General features: G+C 52.6%; 1 protein-coding gene across 1 annotated transcript in view; it reads right to left on the bottom strand.

The window, feature by feature from the left end:
- XXYLT1 (xyloside xylosyltransferase 1) overlaps window positions 1–16,522 on the bottom strand; it is a 190,827-nt gene that overhangs the window by 173,109 nt on the left and 1,196 nt on the right. The window lies entirely within an intron of this gene.

Here is a 16,522-nt window from a genome sequence, read left to right as displayed (position 1 = left end):
CTCCCTCGCATTTTTCCAGGCCCTAAAAGATCCCCCAAAGATTTCCAGAAATCCATTCCAGATGCTGCGCACGTCACAGAACAGGGCTCCAAGTCAACAGCTCCAGAGAGAGCAAGGTCCTACCTCACCTCCCAGAGCCAGGGGCTTGAGACAGAGCTTTCCCCTGAGTAAAGAGAAATGCTTTGCATTTGCCCTCAAAGCCTTACGGCTCTGTGAGAGCCACACCGGTGACTAACTTCAGTTGCTCATGTTTCTGATCAAAGCAAAAGCTGCTCGGGGAGCCAGAAGAACAGACAAGGAACCGCAGCTGACCCCCTAAAGCCCCACTTCCTCTGCAAACACTGCTCTCCACACTCACTGAGCTATCTAACAGGCCAGTCTCCACAGCTGAAGGAAGTCACTAGCCAGGTTGGGTCTTAGGCGGGAACACGTGGAAGAAGTGAGGCTCGCAGACAAGCTCACACCAGGGAGCCCCTTCCACTGGAGACTGCAGGTAACTGGTGCCCCTGAGGCTGGGCAGCATGTAGCTGGGCACCCCATGCCCCATCCATCACCTGCTCCTGGCTGAGGGAGCCACAGCACAGCCAGACCCCGAGTGGGCGGGAGATCAGGGATCTGAGACTTTGGCCAAGACTCAGGCGTCAGCAGTGCCCAACCCTGGGGACCCAGTACCGAAGTCTCACCCTACACTGACCACAGGTTAAACTCACCTTAAAACAGACAGTCGGCAGCCAAAATCGCAAGCATTTCGCCCTGCCAACCGCAGGCGCGCAGGTCCATCTCCCTCCAGGGGCACTCCCATATCGAGGTCTCCTCCCCAGGAGCCGTTCTCCCAAGCAGAAAGCTTGCTCCTTCCCTACTGTGAGAGCTGGGGACCACAGGATGTAATGCTGCTCAGCGGACCCCAGGCCTCAGTCACCCTCTCACTCTTACTCAGCACATACACCAACTGTAAAAAAGTGTGCAGACCGGGCCACCTCTGTGCCAAACTTGCTCTTTTATTCTATAAGACAAACCTGAGCATTCAAGCAGCCGGCTCGCACAGCCCAGGCTGGGGGGTGGCCACCTGCACCAAGATCTGACCTGGGACACAGGATAAGCAGGTGCAGACCAGCAGGGCAGGGCCATGAGGTGGTATTCTCAGGGTGGACCCAGACAGGGTACTGCCACTGGGAGGCAGAAGGCAGACCTGGATGGCCTTCACTGAGGATGGGGCCACCGTGCCTCAGGTCCACAGCAAACCCGTCATATGTGCTGGGCACAAACAGGTCCTTTAGACACATTGCATCATTTCTTTTCATCCCCATGCCAACATCTTGAGGTGGGTGATGGTATTGTGCCCCTGTGCAGATGAGGAAGGAGATCAGAGAAAGCAAACAACTACCCACCGCCTCCCAGAGGGATGAGGTGGACCTGGGATCTGCCCAGGTCCATCTGTAGCCAACACCACGCTCATTCGAGAAGCTCCTGCCCACCCCCGCGCCAGGCCACACTGAGAGGGACAGAAAGCCAACACGGAGCCCGGCCTCAAGGCCTCCCTTCTGGCAGCTTCACCATCACTGCAGACAGCGCAGGGGAGAAAAGAGGCATCAGAAGACGGACTCAGGCAACAGGTCTCCAGAGAGAGTGGACTCTCCAGGTAGGGCGAGTGGGACGGTAAATCAGAAAAAGATACCAGAGAGCCTCCTGCGTCATGTGCATCACCTCACATAATGGGGAGCCCACTCCCCGGCACCCGGAGATCCTTGTGATACAGCAGGACTGGGTTTGATGGGGTGCAGACGGAGGCAGGAGACAGCAGTGGGGTCCTTATACCTCCACCCCACACACACAGGCTCAGTCCCCCTCCAGCCCCGCGTGCAGTGAGCCTTTCAGAAGGCTCTGGGGCCTGCACCTGAGGAGCCCAATCAGCTGGATTCTGGAGCAGCTGCTCAGTGGGGCAGGAAGCAAGGCCACTCAGTGTACACAAAACACAGGAGACTGCAAGGCAGTCACAGCGGGGTGAGATCTGAAAAATGTGTCAGGCTAGGGACAAAACCAGAAGACAAACAAGCACACAGAGACTAGCACAGCCCAGAACTGGCTTCAGAACAAACAAAACGGACAGCAGGCAGGGAGGCGGTGTGGACAGGAGACCTGGTCCCAGGCCCCTGTCCACTGACTAGCTGTGTAGCCTTGAGCGTGTCATTTGGCATCTCTGGGCCCGTTTCCTCACGGGTAACATGAGGGGACAGGACTACATGGCCTTTCCAGTTTCCCCTGCCCTGACCTCTTGTACCTGCTGCCACATGAGGGAAGTGGGGCTCCAAACACCACGGTCCTCTAAGATCCCACATCCTCAACAGAGGCTCCCAGCTGGTTCTCAGGGCAGAACTTGGAGAAGAAATGAGAGAGCCACTCTGAGCAGGCTGCAGTCCCCCTGCTCTTCTCACACCACCCGGTGACAAGGGAAAGAGGACACGTGTGTGAGGCCCCAGGGCACTGTGGGAGCCCTCCTGGGGGAACCCCAGCTCTCCCAGAGCACCCCCTACTTGGAGGGCCTGGAATGAACCACCAAAACAAATAGACATCACAGGCATTAGGGCACAGAGCTTACGAGTCTGAAAGATCGGCTCCCATCCAGGCTCCACCACTTCAGAGCCCAAGCTCTGAACCTGCTTTGGGCTCAGGATCCTCATCTGGGAACCTCTTCCTAGGGAAGAATCCCTCCCTCCTCACAGGACTGATCACTCTGAGGTTAAATAAGAGAACGAAGGTGGAATCCAGCAGGGGGCCCACCACTTAAACGGCGGCAACTGTGCGATAACAACACTGATGCTGCGAGACACCTGAGAGAGTCTGGGCGCTTCCACACCCAGCCCCCTAATCCTGAGGTGCAGCCTGGCTTGGGGAAGAGGCCGGGAAATGAACTAATATCTCCCAGAGGGGCAAAGCAGAGTCGGCAAGCAGGACTTGGGAGGCTATCCCAGAAAGAAATGAACAATGGCTTCAAGACCCCCCAATCTCCTACCCTCCCACTCAGGAAAAGTCTGGAAAGGACATGTGTTTTACAACTTGCCAAGTCCAGTTTCAACATGCCTGTAAGAGAACTATGGAATATCACTCAGGCCTAGAATGTCCCTGCCCATCTTACAGATGAGAAACTGAGGCTCAGAGACACTGAAAGCCTTGCCAGCGGAAGCCGAGGTCAGGGAGAGCCCTAGAACCCAGGATCACGATACCTGGGCAGGACTCTGAGAGTGAGCCGATGGGCAGGGGCTGGGCTGCTTACGGGAGAGGCTGAAAAGCAGCCCCAGGCACTGCTCACCAGCTGGGGGCTTTGGGCAGATCAGTGGCCACTGCAGCCCCGTCCTCCCTATTTGCATAAGGTGAGAGAGAAAAGCCAAGCCCCTCCTACCTCCTCCAGACCCCCATCAGTATCTCTGCATAGTAATACACGGGGGTTGGCGGGGGGGGGGAGGATAGTTCTGAAACCCCGGAAGAAGTCTCCAAACACACACCTGGATCTTCCTGGCTGGTTTCAGACTGGACAACTTCCTGTCTGGAGGACCTGCATTAAAAGGTGCAAGGAAGACTTCATGTAAATCGAGAGGCCTCTCTAGAGGGCAAGGGCTCCCAATGTTGCCATCCACATCCTAAGGTGTGAGAGCACGCTCACAGAACGTCTGATGGAGCCGGGTGCTCAGCAGCCCACCCGCGCCAGCTCCACACGCTCGTGCTGGGTCTGACTCTACGCCAGGCCCTGCAGTACACCATGTCCTGAGACACAGAAGGAAACAAGACAGCCCTGCCCCCAGGAGCTTGCACAGGGGCCAACTTCAGCACAGCGGGACTCAGAAGAGAAGGGCTAATGCAGGGTGAGGTGGTCAAGGACGGCCTCCTCACGTAATTGGCACCCAACAGAGCCTAATCTTGAAGGGCGAAAAGAATGAACCAGATAAAGGAGGGCTGGGTGTTCAGGAGAGGAAGCATCTGAGCAAAGTCCCAGAGGCATGGAGAGGCTCCCACAGTTACGGGCAGCTCGGTAAGCAGAGACACACGACAGCCAGCCACCCCCCGAGATGGCCAGCCTCACAGGCGCTGCAGCTCCCTCCGCCTGTTCTGGAGCCCTGATGGCCCACCAGCCGGATGGCCCCTCCGTCCCGCGCTCTCCTCCTCCATCTTCTGGTCATGACTCTCCTGCCAGGTACAGGAGACAAAGCTGGTCTGTTGCCCCAGCTGCCTCCGTTCCCTCCTCTGCAAGATTGGGAGAGTCCCACCCCAACTTACAATGGATGCACATCCCCAAAGCTCCCTGACTCCTACAGCCCCTCCTCCACGCTCACAAAGCCAGCCCCAGGCCACCTGGAATCCCGCGCCTGGTGTCTTCCTGCCCCCCAGACAGTGGAGGCCAGGGGCACCCGGAGCAAAGCTTGCACTCTGCCTGATCCTGTACGGGTTATCAAACAATATCAACTAATCCACCTGTCCACCTGCCAGAGCTGGTGAAGCCCCTCCAGAATCCTACAGTGACCAGGACTCAAGGAGCCCGACCGTCTGGGCAGGTCTCACGGAGCCCATGTCCTGGACTGCCATGCTGATCTGGTAAGAACTGGGCCCCCTCACAGCAGTTGGTGGGGTATGAGCCACAGAGGGTGAGGCCCAAGACCCCACTCAGAGGGATGCATGGGAAAGGGAAATGAGCAAGCTCTGGGGGATGTGAGTCTCCCCTGTAGCCTGGCTTTTTAAAATCACAGGTTATACTTCGCTGAATTCCCAAAAAGATTATGAACAACTGCTGTGTGCAATCAGACCGAGAAAACAAACACCATTAAGAAGAGGTAAGCAAAACAGGAAAAATTCTCACTTTACTATAAACAAGTTTGAACTAGAACCTTCTAGAAACTTCTAGAATTGGAACTTCTAGAAAGGAACATTCACAAAGAAGATGCAGCAAAGCACAGTCCAGCTTCCCCATCCTGATAAGAAACAGTGGCACCTGCTCCAGACCACAGGCCAAAGCAAGCTAGCATTTGCCGAGCCTGTGCCCAGAGTCAGGCGCATGCTAGGCACGGTGGGCAAGGGAGAGCTGGTGATCAGGCCCTCTTCCTTCTAGCAGAAGAGAGAAAGCATGGACACATCTGAGCACCAAATGAGGCCACAGCCTGGGGTGCTTTCAGAGAGAGGTAAACAGTGCACTGTTAAGGGAAACGGGGGACGGAGGGAGGGTCAGAGAAGGAGAGAACACTGAAGTTTGGGGAACTGAGGAAGACTTGAAAGAACATGAGAACACCCTGTGCTATGGTCTGATTGTTTGTGTCGCCCCCAAAATTCATATGTTGACATACGAACCCCCAATGGGATGGTAGGAGGAGGTGAGGCCTTTGGGAGGTGCTTAGGTCATGAGGGCGGAACCCTCATGAGTGGGATTCATGCTCTTATAAATGAGGCTCCAGAGAGCATCCTAGCCCCGTCCACCACACGAGGACACAGTGAGAAGCTGGCAGTCTGCAAACAGGAAGAGGGCCTTTGGCAGAGCCCAACCATGCTGGCACCCAATCTTGGGCTTCCAGCCTCCAGCACTTGTGAGAAATAAATTTCTATTGTTTATAAGCCACCCAGTCTGTGGTATTTTGTCATAACAACCTGAACAGACTAAGACACCCTGAAATAAACCTGGGCATAACGGTGATTTTCGCGCTCAATCCACTGCTCTCCAGTTGAATCAAAGATGTTGTGCCTTCCGAAATGATGAGAAAAGTGTCCTCCCCCCAACACCTACTCAGGTACCATTAGTAGCAGTCACCACTAATTAGCCACCTGCCATGTTCCAGGGCCCCGGTGGTGCCTCATTTTTGCCTCACAGCCACTCTGGTAAGGTCCTGTGTGAAGGGTCAGAGGCTCAGAGGGCTTACATCCAGGGTCCCCCAGTTCCCAAGTGCCACAGACTGCATCTGGGCCCAGGTCTCAGGCTCCAAGCCACGCGCCCCTGCCCTGGGGCCTCTCCGTGGCAGGAACAGGACTCCTCTGGTGCGGGAAGGGTGGTGAGCCCCATCGAGGAGAGAAGAGGAGGCCGAGGGAGAACAGTGTGCGCCCGCCAGGGACCAGTGCAGGGCAACAGAGGCCGGCCTCTCGGACACGCTGTCCCACCAACAGGAGGATCACTTAATCACGGCTGCTAACAGTAATTACCCCAATAAAGAAAACAAATGGCTTTAATTTAAAAGACATTACGCTAACAGCAGGCTTTGTGCCAGCCGACAGGGCCTGGCTCAGCTGCTCAGAACAGGCACCTGAAACAGGAATGGGGGCACACAGAGCTGCCTCTTGGGGCCAGGCCTGACCATCCTGACCAGCCATCCTGACTGCCCTGAGCAACCCACAGGCCAGTGTGAGCGGCCCCAAGGCCAAAGGCAAGAGGCCTGGACCAGGAAGGGTGTGAGGAGGGGAAGCAGGGAGTTCTCCTGCCCTGCCAGTTACCCTGAGAGCCTGCCTGCTGCCGCAGGGACGGGAGGCTTCCCTTGGGCCCCTCCAGTCACAGCTGGGCTCCTCCTCTCCGCTGGTGGTCTCACTCAGCCAGAGACAGACTGGGGAAGCTGCCACTCACCATGGGGACATGGCTGGAGGTGGGGATCCGAGCCCATCTGACTGCTGAGGACGCGGAGGCTCCAGGCAGCTAGGCAACAAGGGGCCTTCCAGGCCCAGCACCCAGGTCACAGCACTCTCCCCGCCATGCTGTCCTCTCGCCCAAGTCCCCACCAAGAGCCAGGATACCCGGGGCCGCTGACAGAACGCAAACCCTGCGGCGAACTCACCGTAGGGGAGGGCCTCCACCTTCAAGCTGCTCCAAGAGGCACAGTTCCCCTTGCTAAGCGGAAGCGTGCCTCCCTTTACCGGAGGGCCCGTGCTAGGTGTGATGGGGACCCCAGAGGAAAGGATGTGCCCTGGGGAGCTGCGAGGCCCGTGGGCAGCGCCCAGCTGGGGTCACAGGGCAGGGACCAAGGAGGGGCGAGGAGGATCGGGATGCGCAGAGACCCACCCCGCACCCCATCCACGCTCTTCTCTCCGGCTGTGCTGCAGAGAAGCACTGAGGCCTTCTCCATCCAAGATCCAACCATCCCAGCTTGTTTTCCATCCACCTTTTTCTAAGGGCCTCATCAAAACAGGTTTACACACACACATACCCCATCACCCCCCCACCCCCCGCCCCCGGTGCAGGAAGGAAATGACCGCCCATAATCGCCAGGCAGATTCCCTTTCACTTCAGTCTTCCTTTCTAAAACCGGGGCGGGGGGGGGTGGTCAGTGAGAAAGGGGAACGCTCATGGAGAAGGAACAAAAACAGCTCTGCTTGCGCCCCAGGCTTCCGTGGAGGGAGAGGCAGAGCGGGCTCCAGCCGAGCAAACGCGGTGCAGCGGCGCCCTCCACTGGCCGCGCGGAGCGCCGCACACGACTCGATGCGCAGGGGACGTGACCCCGCCTGGGAGCAGCAGGGCAAGCTCTCCCCCTACTGGGTGTCAGCGAGGATGCGGTGACCACCAAGGAGGGGAGGCCCAGTGTGGGCTGCACTCCTGCAGCTCCTCCTCCATCGGCCTGGGAGGACCGCGCGCGGATTCTAGCCCTGGAGCTCCCTCCAGCGCGCAGCCCCAAGCAGAGGACAAACAACGTGGTTTCCCTCGGAGGAATACAGCTCCCCCAATACTAACTCCCTGGTCGTCTCAGGCACTGGACAGCTGGAAAGCTGGCCCCGAGGGAACAGCAGAGGTTTGGCCCGCTAGAGGTCAGGGCGGTGTCTCCCCTCCCCTTCCCAAGCCAGAGGGATCCTTGGAGACACAGGAAGAGGCTCCGCTGGGATGGGTGAAAGCGACCCTGCATCCTGTCCACTCTGCTGTGGGGTTTAGGGTGAGCTGGCTCTCACCCACCCTCCCTAAAGGGCCAGAGGCTGCTGAAAACACTGACAAACAGAAGAGGGAAGAGCTTGGGCTGCGTCTAACCCCAGCGCTGTGCGCACTGCATAAATCACTGCCTCGTCTCCCAGGATCTATCAGCTCACCGGGAGGACGCTGCACCCAGAGGTTCAGAGTTTCCTTCCCGCTCCAATGCCTGGTGATTCTGCAAGGCTCTGGCAGCAAGCACAGTCTTTATTCAGAGTGAATGTTTATTGGGGGCATCCGGGCAGGAGGATGATACAGATTGCACACCTCAAGGGCTCCCTGTCTTGTCCTGCCCTCCTACTCCCCAAAGCATGTGATGCAGTCCAGCCCCAGGGCTTAGTGTGGGAGCTCAAGTATGTCACCGGATCTCTCAGTCTTGAAGGCTCCTTCATGGGTCGCAGTGATGCTCAAGTGAGACGTTTCTGCAAGCACTTTCATAAGCTCTAAGTGCTGAACAAATATTGTTACTATTCTCCTAATCCAGTCTTCATACTAATAACACCTCCTCATTGATTTCAGGCATAACATTACTGTACACATCAGAAATCTCCAAACCGTGTTCTTCAGAAACAAGTGTTTCCAGAGATGTTACAACATCTTTCAGGATGGGGAGGGGAGTCAAAATACCTGGTTTTTCTTGTAAAATGTATTTTGGTAAATATGTAAGAAATATACCAAATACATTTAGTTGGCTGTCCTTATCAGTACTTAATCATCTCACCTTTAGTCATTAGGGAAATGCAAATCAAAACCACAGTGAGGACTTCCCTGGTGGTGCAGTGGTTAAGAATCCGCCTGCCAATGCAGGGGACATGGGTTCAATCCCTGGTCCGGGAAGATCCCACATGCCGCAGAGCAACTAAGCACATGCACCACAACTACTGAGCCTGCGCTCTAGAGCCCGCGTGCCACAACTACTGAGCCCACATGCCACAACTACTGAAGCTCGTGTGCCTAGAGCCCGTGCTCCACAAAAAGAGAAGCCACCGCAATGAGAAGCCCACACACCGCAACTAGAGAAAGTGCAGGTGCAGCAACAAAGACCCTACCCAGACAAAAATAAAATAAAATAAATAAATTTATATTAAAAAAAAACACAACGAGATGCTACCTCACACCCACTAGGATGGCTAGAATCAAGACAGACAAGTGCTGGCAAAGATGTGGAGAAATCGGAACCCTCACACATTGCTGATGAGAATGTAAAATAATAATACAGCTACTCTGGAGAAGTCTGGCAGTTCCTCACACTTACTATATGACTGAGCTATTCCATGCCCAGGTATATATATATACCCAAGAGATCTGAAAACACATATCCTCACAAAAAGTTGTAAATGAATGTTCACAGCAAATTATTCACAATAGCCAAAAAGTGGAAACTCAAATGTCCATCAACTAATGAATGAATAAACAAAATGTGGTATAGCCATACAATGGAATATTATTCAACCATATAAAGGCATGAAGTACTGACACATGCTGCAACATGAACCTTAAAAACATTACACTAAGTGAAAGAAGCCAGACACAAAAGGTCCGTTTATATGAATGTTCAGAATAGGCAAATTTACAGAAAGCAGGTTAGTGGTTGCCAGGGCTGAGAGAAAAGGGGGAATGGGAATGACTGCTGATGCGTATGGAGTTTCTTTTTGGGGTGATGAAATGTTCTGGAATAAGGATCATAATTGAACAATCTTGTGAATATATTAAAAACCACTGAATTGTATATTTTTTGATATTAAGCAATCTGTCTACAAAGCCAATAATAAGATATATTTCTGATTCTAATGACATCATGAAAGAACTGCATTTCAATGATCTGTGACAATGTTATAGTAAGGGAGATCTCAAATTTTTCCAGTTTTGTTGAACTGTATATTTTAAAAGGGTGAATTTCATGGGATGTGAATTACATCTCAGGTTTTTTTAACCGCAAGAAAATGTAATCATCTGTCTTTCAAAAAATGACCTGTTGGAACAGAGAACAGTCAAGTAATCATAAACAATGACTGTTACCCAAAGCTGGAACACTTCATACATGCACTGAAGCCCCACAGCAAAATCACCCAGGTGTCAGTGTATTTCGTCTACATGATGATCGCTGGTCTTACGTTATGGGCTTTGCCTTACAATTTCAACAAATACCTGTGAAATTATCCAAAGTATAGTGTACATGATACAATAATGCTATACAAATTTCTTCCCTACAGATCCATGGCTAAAGCTTTCCATGAGAAACATGCACTGGTACATGAACTACTACAGTTGTATCATGACCATATTATAATTTAAAAGAGTTCCATTGCATTGGGTAAATTCTCCAAATTCTATAGTATAAAACGTCAGTTAATCTTTTCAAAGAGCCTCTCACTTCAGGATACATTTCTTTGATCACCTCTTTCCCAGACGGTCATAACTTAGTCAAAAGGTTCCTTCTGGTCAAGGTTCCTGCTGCTGTGACATGCCGGAGAAGCTGCACAGCAATGTCACCTGTTTGTCATTAGCTTAATTGAGACAGCCAGCATCGAGGTCTTTACCCTCAGGCTTCTTTCAAGCCCCAACTATGAGCTGAGGCTTTTCAAAGCCACTCACAGTTTTGCTCTTGCAGTAAAAGAAACTCTGCAAATTCAGAAGAGGTGTGCAAAGAGCTTTAACACTTTTCTTGTTAGCCCAGTCCTCAGCACACGCTCCTGAAATCCAACAGTCTCTTTTAAGTGTGGAAAGCACAAGGCCTCCTTCTTGTTTCTACGTGTCATCTGGAGACAAAGCAACCCAGCCTCGTGCTCTGAGAAGGCTGAAATCTGATGTACGAGGGGCAGATCCCCGAGAACTCTTCTATGATTTCTTGGGTTGAATTAATATAGCTATCAATCAGTCGACTATAAAATATTACTGAGAGCCTAGAAAGTGCCAGGAACTGTGCTAAAAATAGAACAGTGATGGAGGAAGAGGGAACACCTCTGTTTCCATTGTTTCGCGCCATCCATATGGAGGACCCCCCTAACTTGACCAGCACTCCCCGCCTCCTGCCCCCTCCTCAGCCCTCCTTCCCGACCTGTGCAAACTACCACCTCCCTTAGGGAAGGAAGAAAAACTGCTGTGATGGGCGAGTTTGGGAGGCAGGCTGCCCCATCCTCCTCTCCTCTCCTCTGGAATTAGCCTCCGAGAGACTGCCCTCCCTGCAAGGCGGCCAGCGGCCGTCCAGAGCTGTCTGTCCTTTAAGAAGTCTGTCTGGTCTGTACCCCGGGTTGGGAGGCGCCTGTCCCTGTGTCTGTCTGTCACTCCCAACTCAGGCCAGAAACAGGGGTGACATTTACGGGGTGCCTGTCCACTTCAGCAGATGAAGAAGGTAAGTAATGTCCTGCCCCCCGTGGAGATGATACTCTAGTAGGGAGCGGCAGAATGCAAACTAGGAAACAGGGTAGTGACTTTCCAAACTTGCTTCCTGATGCCCAAAGAGCTCTCGCTCTCACTTCCTTCAGCCCCTGCTCAGATGTCACCGAATCCATGGGGCCTTCCCTGACCAGCTGTACAAAACAGCCCACAACTCCGCACCCCAACACAGGAACGCTCCCTGTGTCCTTATCCACCTTTACTTTTCTCTATACAATGGATCACGATCTGACTCACTCTACGTGGACAGGTTCGTTTGTTTAAAGTCAATCTCCCACACACCCCCAGAGCCCCAGAATGGAAGCTCCATGAGGGCAGAGACTGGTTCTCTTCCCACTGGCACAGGCACCTAAAACAGGGCCTGGTACTAGGGAAGCGCCCAAGAACATCTGCTGAATGAATGAGCACATGAGTACGTGCTACAAACAAGGTGATGGGAAAGATAACGAGGGCTAGGCTGGCTGCTGCTTTACAAAAGGGGTTCGGGGAAGGCGTTTCGGAGTCGTTACCATCTGAGTGATAACACAGTGACGGCACAAGAGAAACAGCACAGGAAGCAATCCTGCTGTACCCCTGAGGGTGTCCCACAGTGCTGGGTAAGCTCCCCCAGGCCTCTGCAAGGGGCTGGCCACCCCGAAAAGGAGAGAGGAGATGGCTACAGGGTCCCGTCAGTGCTGAGTCCCCAGAGGTCGGCAGAGTAGAACCGTATTGTGAGGCTGGACACACGACAACGGACGCAGCAGCACTGGACTCCCTGCACAATACAGCAAGGCTGCGTTTAATCCTTACCGCCCCGTGGGGGATGGGTGTTTAATCCTCATTTTACAGGAGGCCCGGGAGGCCCTGAGAGGCTAGGGGGGTTGTCCACAGTCACCAGCTAGTAACTGGCCACTGGGGTTTAAACTCAGTGCTGTCTCCCTCCCTCAGGACCATGTTGTGCCCAACCCAGCAGGTTTAGCAACAGGACAGGCTGTACGTGGAGGTGATGCTAAGCGACACGGGTACCTGGGTGGCAGGGGGCTGTGCCTGTCCCCCCTCTGTGTCTCCTGCATTTGTGCATTCAGGGTCCAACACACAACAGGTGCTTAGTCATTCATAGGGCTTCCACATGCACGGGAGGCTCCTGAGGGAGATGACTGGTTGCCTAGCCCAAAGCTTCCCCTCCTTTCCTTATTAACTATTTTTAACTGGAACTCTGCTTTGGTTCTTCCTCCATCCTGCGGCTGCAACACAGATGTGATGACTAAAGCTCTAGCAGCCATTCTGGCCCATGAGGACAAGGGCCACGCTGTGGGGATGGTAAAACAGAGCTGGAGGGGCCTAGGACCCTGATGACGTCACGAAGCTCCTGTGCCAGCCCAGGAACGCCTCCTACCTCTGGACTCCATTTAGATGAGAAATAAAGCTCCATCTTGCTTAAGCTACCACTATGTGGGATTCCCATGGCATATTCTATCAAACTTAATGCAAAAGGAAGCCTTATGGAACACAAGCCTGGACCTAAGTTTTAGAAGGGTGAGATCCCACTGGACAGACAGAATGAGACAATAGATGGCTCGGAAGCAAAGCGAGCAAAGCTCCAGGAGAAGGGACAGCGTCTCCTGCAGCTTAGTGGGGAAAGGCTGGACAAGGAAGCTGAAGCCAGCTGCTGTGGGCCTAGAATGTTGGATTGACCTGGATGACAGCGAGCCGGGAGCCAGGGGGTTCTGAGTGGTGTGATAAAAGCCCCATTTTAACAAGATGAATGAGCCTTCCCCAAGCCAGCAGAGCCAGGATAGCCTGAATGAAAGGCAAATGCTCCCTGAAGGTCTACTATGTGTCAGGCATTGTGCTCACAGGGCAGGCTGCACAGAGGCAAGGATGCCTGAGCTGGGTCTGAAGGTGGGCAGGAAAGCACCAGGCCCTTCTGTATCCCTTTTACAGCAGGGACTTCCATGCCTGCTGCCACAGCCTCGTACAAATTCAGATTTCCAGGCCCCATCAGGAGATTCTGACCCACAGGCTGGGGCAGGGTCCATGAGTCTGTATTTTGAATAACTGTCCCCAGGAGATTCTGATACAGTTAGTCCATAGACTTATTAAATGAGCTAGAAGCAGCTCCTATCCTGGTACCTCGAACATAACAGGTTTGGATGTTTATTAAATAAGTGAACAAATAATATATTTCCATACTGTTAGGAGATAACAAACCAGTGGATTTTGAAAGACTTTCAATAATAATTCGAAACAAGATTTTTCTGGTTAAGTGAATAGCTCTTTAGCTAGTATTTAATTAACCAAAATGTAATCTAAAGTCACTAGTAATATTCTATGATCAATTTCTGCAACCATTTCGGCTCAACCATTTCTGTGTCACTTGAAAATGGCCTGAGAAGAGACCTCTGAGTGTGAGCACGAGTCCTAGGCCTGCTCACTGCAGCCCTGCCCTGCATCCTGCACACCTGGCGGAGTCCCAGATCCCACCCTGAGGGAGGAAGAGCTTTCAGGCTGTCTCCAGACAGCCGGGTGCGCCAGGAGCTGCCTTCCTCTTCCCAAGGTGTTCTTACACACTTCAGGGCAACTCTCCCTGGGAGTGGACTGTTCTTTTACCTTATCTTACAAGAGAGAAGTGCTCCTTAAAGGGGGAACAGGGTACAAAGAGAAAAACATTGGCCTAGGACTTGAGTCTAGCCCCAGCCTTGTCAGTAACTCCCCAAGTGGCCTTAGGCAAGTTTCCTCGCCTGGGCTGCTATATGCTCTTGAAGATCCCTTCCAGCTCTGATGCAACTGGGGTGAGAATTTCTAGTGTCATTCTTCCTAATTAATACTGAAAAAATAATTCTCATATAAGATGCACTCCCATATGTAAGACATGATGCTCGCTGCTAGGGATACACTTAAGAGAGGTCAGGGTCCAAGCCCTTAAGGAGTTTAGTCTAGCAAGGTAGACAAATAACTCATTCAATAATTACATAATGACAACTGTGAGAAATGTTACTATGGAAAAGTCCTTGGTGTGATGAGAATGTACAATGGGGGCTCAGGAAAGGTTTACCAAGGAAATAACATTTATGCTGAGACCTGAAAGCAGAGTACCAGTTAAGGAAGGGGGGGTGGGGTGGGAGGTACTCCAGGTAGAGGGAAAGGCATGTGTGAAGTGGTACCAGAAGACACATTCCAAACATGAGGAAGAATTAAATGACAACTAAAATGAGGCAAACCTTTTAGGACTACATATTTAAAGAAAAAAATAAAACAAAAAGAGCACCTTTTGTCACAAACAGAAAACAGATTCACAAAAAATCATTCAAAAGGAATAGGAGCAATTTTAGCTAGAACTGATAAACCCTTATCTGAACCCAGCCATCTGGCTGAAAGCCCCCAGACCCTCCTCATTCCTCATGCCTCAGTAGGGGTGGTGTCAATTCCCTCAGGTCATCTGCAGCTGCCTCAGGCCTTGGGTGATGGCTATGGCTGTCAGAACTGGGCCCAGCAGAGGGAAGGAGTCAAAGCATGAAACACAGACTCCAAGAAGGGAAGCTGGCCCTGAGACTGGACCTGCCCTGGACAAGTATTTCTGGTGCCCACTATGTGCCAGGCATAGGGATGGGAGATAAGACGTCGTAGAGTCTACAGCACCAGGGAGGTACATGAGGAAGAGGAAGACGTGCCTTTTGAATGGGGGTTCCTTGGACGGCTCCAAGGAGGGGATGGTATCCAAAGATGGGCAAGACTCGGCGACGCACACAGAAAGGGTATCCTGACAGTGGAATGAAAGAAGCAAAGGCTTGTAGGCTGGAAAGCACTGAGTTTGCAACAAGATACTGTGGCTGGAGCTCGAGAAGGGGACAGTAGAGCCCTAGCAATGGAGGAGATAGGCCTGAGTTGTGACCTCTGAGAGATGACATGTTGGTCTTCAAGGCGGTGTCTGGAGAGCTGGTCAAATCCCAGCTCTGCCCAGACTGGCCCTATGATCAAGGGCCCTTGGTTTTCTTCCTTGGACTAGCACAGAATTTCTCAAACATTAAAGTCCCAAGGACCACCTGGAACAGGTTGCCAGGCCCTACCTCCAGAGACTGCAATTAGGGCAAATGCAATGGGCCCCAGGCTGAAAAACCCCAGGTCAGACAGTGGGTGCCAAGGGCCTGGCCAGCCACAAGCTCCAGGACCTGGATTCTTGGCCTCCTGTACACGGAATCCAGACCCAGGTACCTCTCCCTGACTATGGTGGGTGTTCCTGATGGGCTCATTTGTTCTGGGCAGAGGACAGACTTTTGATGCTATGGGGGGAAGCTGGAAAGGAGAGCTGTGGAGGGCTGGGCACAGATTGTCCCCAAGTCTATGGACATTCCTGGGGGAAGGTGAAAACTAAGTAAAGAGTGGCCAAGGGCCCAGGAAGGAAGGAAGGACATTCTGGGTGGAAAGTATAGCTTATGTAAAGGCACATTCAGTACAGTTAAGATCTAAGGTGCACGTAGGGGAAGGACAAGAAGGTCGGCCGAAGAGGAGAGCCAGGGCCGCAACACAGACAGCCCTACCAAGAAATTAGAACTTGATTCTGTAGACAACAAACAACAGACCCCTGAACCCTGCAGGATCCTGGCATCAGCTCCCCTTAGTCACTCACTGGGCACAAACACATGGAACACTACTCTTGCCTCACCGCCCGTCCCCCCACCATCAGGCTCCATCCTTTAAGATCGCCTACTATTTCTATCCCAAAATCTGACCTTGGATCCCCTCTGTGCAACTATTAGATCAAACCGAGGCAAGCAATTTAACTGAGACCATTAACTCCAAGTTAGGAATCCAATCTCTGACAAGCAGAGCCAGGAGGTGAAGCGAGATGATGGGGATGCAGATGGGTCCAGCCTGGGACAAGGTGACTAGCTCTGCTCTCCCCAGATCTTATCCGTACCTCCTGGGAGGTACCGGTGCTTCTCTAAATGGGTTCAGGACCCTTGAGGGTAGGGGAGAAGGGGGCACACAGAGGAGATGAGATGGTTCACACTGACTGGGTTTGGGCTTGACTAGTTCCGACTGAAATACCTTAGAGAAATGAGCTATGAGAAATGTCACTGTAACTTGAACAATTCAAGCGGCCGAAGACCCTATCCAGCAGACTCTGCACCAGAAGCATATTGGTACGTTCAAATGACCTGCTCCATCCTCAAAAGTCAAAGACTGAGGGGCTTCCCTGGTGGCGCAGTGCTTAAGAATCCGCCTGCCAATGCA

The sequence above is a fragment of the Eubalaena glacialis genome, chromosome 6, assembly GCF_028564815.1.
Source record: "Eubalaena glacialis isolate mEubGla1 chromosome 6, mEubGla1.1.hap2.+ XY, whole genome shotgun sequence".
Classification (NCBI taxonomy): domain Eukaryota; kingdom Metazoa; phylum Chordata; class Mammalia; order Artiodactyla; family Balaenidae; genus Eubalaena; species Eubalaena glacialis.
Note: the sequence above shows the minus strand (reverse complement) of the source record. Positions and strands in the feature narration are given on the sequence as shown.